We start from the raw sequence: 5,000 nt of genomic DNA, 5'->3' as shown, positions 1-5,000 counted from the left end.
AGGCTGGCTTATTTAGATGGAAGTATTTATTTAGTAACCTTTATGGATTATAAATGTTTTCTAGAAGATTTATTTTTTCATTACGAGAAGACTTATCCTGATCAAATTAAAAAGATAAGAAAATATTGGGATATTCTTGATAAAGCTATTATTATTATTATTATTATTATTATTATTATTATTATTATTATTAATATTATTATTATTACTAGCCAAGCTACAACCCTAGTTGGAAAAGCAAGATGCTATAAGCCCAAGGGCTCCAATAGGGAAAAATAGCCCAGTGAGGAAAGGAAACAAGGAAATAAATAAATGATGGGAACAAACTAACAATAAATCATTCTGAAGACAATAACATCGTCAAAATAGATATGTCATATATAAACTATTAACAACGTCAAAAACAGATATGTCATATATAAGCTATAAAAAGACTCACGTCAGCCTGGTCAACATAAAAACATTTGTAATAACATATGTAATAACGGAGAAGAAGCCCAAAAGGCATTAATTCATGAAGATTTTTTTTTTATTTATAATATTACCTATCAAGTCTATTTACTTATTGTGATCATAGTACTTTAACGTTAATCTTTATCGAATATGTATTTTTGATATTGTTACTATTACCTTCGCTAGAAGGTTATGTTTTGATAGACGTGTATATGTTTATTTGTTTGTATGTGACTTGTATTTGTGATTTGCTTAACTCAAAAACTATTTGACCGAATCTCATGAAATTTGGTGCCACGATTGGCCATGATGCAAGGGCAATTTATGTTCGTATGTTTGTTTTGTTTGTGATTCGCATAACACAAAAAAAAAAAACTATCTGACCGAATCTCATGAAATTTGGCAGCATAATTGGCCATTATGCAAGAATATTTGATTACATTTTACGAGTTATTGGGTTAAAAGTCAAGGCCAAGGTCATGAAAAGGTAAAAAAAACGTGTTTTTGCCATATCGTGGCCAATTTTCATCTGATTTGCCCTGAAACTAGTGCCAAAATATGGATAATTCAATTGCTTATCTTGGATATCAACATTATATAGTGACGTCATTGCCCTTGTTTATTTATGTTCGTATGTTTGCTTGTTCGTGTTTTGCATTACTCAAAAACTATTCGACCGAATCTCATTCAATTTTGTGGGATGATGGACCGTGAGTCAATGACAATTTGAATTGAATTTTGGGAGTTATTGGTTCAAACGTCAAGGTCAAAGTCACTAAAAGGTAAAAAACCAGCTTTTTGGTGTATGGTGGTAAATTTTTATCCGATTTGCATGAGACTACAGTCCATTTCTTTTAGCGAGGTATATTTGGACCGACTCGCAACGGTGCCCTTTTAGCTTGGAAAAGTTTCCTGATCATTGATTGGTTAGAATGATCTTGTCCAACCAATCAGCGATCGGGAAACCTTTCCGAGCTAAAAGGGCACCGCTGCGAGTCTGTGCAAATATGCTTCGCTAAAACAAATGGACTATAGTGCCAAAATGGGCGCAATTTAATTACCTATCTTGTGATGTGGCGTTGCCGAAGATATGCGTTCCACTGAGTGCCCGATCTAGTTGTTGTTATTATTGTTTTAGTGTTTGTTGTTACAGTTGTAAATATGACCTTCGACACAGGACGCTTTGAATTTTAAAGATTCTACGATAATTTATCATTATACTGTGTATTAATATATTTATGTTATATTTAAATGCACAATATCATGTTATATCATTGTGAACTACTACTACTACTACTACTACTACTAGATTGGAAACCAAAATGAGACGAGCCCAACATTCTAAATTAGGACATTTAGATTAGTCCTCCCTTAAATTTGATCCTATGTTCCGTATGTTGTTTTCATTGGAAACCTACAACACATCTTCAAATTTTGTCTAGTGTGGTTGTGGTGGCCTAATGGAAACGTCCGTGCTTGGCGATCGCCCGAATTAAGAAAGCTAGACGCCGGTTAAAACCGACGGCCAGCCTGTCGGAAAGAAAACGGGTCGTGTGAATCGGCCTTTATAAGGTTCAAGTCCTGCTCAAGCTGGATAGTTTTTTTTTGTAGTGTCTGTAACCGCACCATACTTGTGAGCCAAGGATAGGTGATTTTGGGGAGTTTGTAGGTTTGGCCCTATCTTGGGTGGAGAGGTGCATTGGGCGCTGGGTCATATGTATAGTAATATGTTCTCTCTCTCTCTCTCTCTCTCTCTCTCTCTCTCTCTCTCTCTCCTCTCTCTCTCTCTCTCACTCTCTCTCTCTCTCTCTCTACGGTGTTTTTTAAACTTTATGATGAGTTTGAAGAATTGTTTCTCCTCTTTTCTAATGGTTAAGTATCCCTGTTAGGCTAAAATTTCCCAAGTTTGTTTAACTTCAAGGTTAGAACATAGTCTTCCTCATTCTCTCTCTCTCTCCCCCCCCCCCGCTCCCTCTGATGAGATAATAAACTTTGTCTCTTTGATGTGATCGTGATCTGTGATGAAAATTTTCTATGAATATGCTCAGATGTAAGGCACTGTGTATAATAACACTTTGCAAATGTACGGTTATGGCATTTAATCTTACCCATATGTTTTGTATGCATATATATATATATATATATATATATATATATATATATATATATATATATATATATATATATATATATATATATATATGTGTATGTATGTATGTATGTATGTATATGTGTGTGTATGCATCATCATCATCATCTCCCACGCCTATTGACGCAATGGGCCTCTGTTAGATTTCGCCAGTCGTCTCTATCTTGAGCTTTTAATCCAATATTTCTCCATTCATCATCTCCTACTCCGCGCCTCATAGTCCTCAGCCATGTAGGCCTGGGTCTTCCAACTCTTCTGTTGCCTTGTGGAACTCAGCTGAACGTTTGGTGAACTGATCTCTCTTGGGGAGTACGAAGAGCATGTCCAAACCATCTCCATCTACCCCTCATCAAGATCTCATCCACAAATGGTAGTAATCTCTTACACACACACACACACACACACACACACACACACACACACACATATATATATATATATATATATATATATATATATATATATATATATATATATATATATATATATATATATATATATATATAAACGTTTGTATATTTGTACATACGTGATCAACTGTGGTCCTGGTTAGTGCTAGATAGTGGTGAATCATGGTCTGATTCGTTATTCTTATTATATAGATACATTTGGATTTTATTTATTTCATCTATTTTTTGCCCCTTAATAGTACCCTCATATATGCCACTTCACCCCCACCCTTGGTCATAGCAAGGACTTCGCCCCAATCCCTTTATTTGTTCGAAGTAGCTTTTTTTTTTTTCACAAGAGATATGAAAATAGTTTTTGTATAGTCCAGGGAGTAGAAACTAGTAGTGGCCGGTATTCTCTGTCATTCCTTCTTTCCACACCCTACATTTATCCTTCTCTCTCTCTCTCTCTCTCTCTCTCTCTCTCTCTCTCTCTCTCTCTCTCTCTCTCTCTCTCTCTCTTTTGTTAGTTAGATGAAGTTTGCCTTGTGTTTGTACTCACTGACTCTGGTCCTTGAGTAATAGCCCTATTCTCTCTCTCTCTCTCTCTCTCTCTCTCTCTGGTTCGATGAAACTTGCCTTGTGTTTGTACTCACTGACTTTTGGTCCTTAACTAACCCTATACTCTCTCTCTCTCTCTCTCTCTCTCTCTCTCTCTCTCTCTCTCTCTCTCTCTCTCTCTCTCTCTCTCTCTCCGCTACCTTTATTTGTCCCTCCAAAGAGGTCTCCTTCACTCCGTGAATTTCTTAAAAGAATGTTAATTGGCTCTAAATATGTTCCAGTAGTTACGCTGGTCCCTTCTAAATTGTTCACGTGTTCCGAAAATGATAGAAAGTTTTAAAAGTTTTGTTCTTCATTTAATTAGATCGGTATCTCGCTGTAGCTCTTGGTTTTGTAAGGAGAGAGAGAGAGAGAGAGAGGAGAGAGAGAGAGAGAGAGAGAGAGAGAGAGAGAGAGAGAGAGAGTAGACGGTAGAATTTGGTAACTGTCTCGTAATTTTGCGTTTTTTGTAATTGTAGTAGTAAATAAAGTAGTAGTAGTTTGTACTAGTAGCGCTAATAGTAGTTGTTGTAGTAGGCTACCGGTCAGATAATCTGAATGCCGTTTAGAATAAATATCATAGTATAATGCACACAAAGGGCCAGAAATTAATTTATGTATAATGCGTGTAGGTATATGAATGTATTTATAACAATATATTTACTTCAGTTTCTCATGCTTGTGTATATCTACTATATTATCTTTAATCATAACCGATACTCGTGTATTTTTCGTACTCAAATAATTGAAAACCAATTGCTCAGAAATGATATATGTGTGTGTGTGTGTTCGTGTGTGTGTGGGTGATCGGATATCAGTTAGCTGGATTACAAGTGATATGTAGAAGTGATGGTGCTTATGTGACCGGCTGACCAGAGCTTGTGAGGTATGTCTGGAGATGGAAAGTTTCTGATGGAATGAATATGGGAAAAATTGTTTCCTTGTACTGTGATAAAGAGGTAGTAGAAAATGAGGTTATAGGATTTTTTTTTACTAAGTATTATTATTATTATTATTATTATTATTATTATTATTATTATTATTATTATTATTAGCTAAGCTACAAGCCTAGTTGGTAAAGCAAGAGGCTATAAGCCCAAGGGCTCCAACAGGGAAAAATAGCCCAGTGAGGAAAGGAAATAAGGAAATAAATAAACGATCTGAGAAATAATGAACAATTAAAATGAAATATTTTGAAAACAATAACAACATCAAAACAGATATTTCATATATACACTATAAAAAGACTTATGTCAGCCTGTTCAACATAAAAACATTGGGTAACAGAAGGTTTGTTATGGGAGAAGAAGTATTTGTTTTAAACAAGTAAAATTCTTTATTGATCATATATTTGCTCTGATGCAGTTATGTGAAAAGTTTGAATAAAAAGGGAAAAAATTGTTATTATC

Source organism: Palaemon carinicauda, chromosome 31 (assembly GCF_036898095.1).
Source record: "Palaemon carinicauda isolate YSFRI2023 chromosome 31, ASM3689809v2, whole genome shotgun sequence".
Taxonomy (NCBI): Eukaryota; Metazoa; Arthropoda; class Malacostraca; order Decapoda; family Palaemonidae; genus Palaemon; species Palaemon carinicauda.
This window is presented reverse-complemented; position numbering follows the sequence as displayed.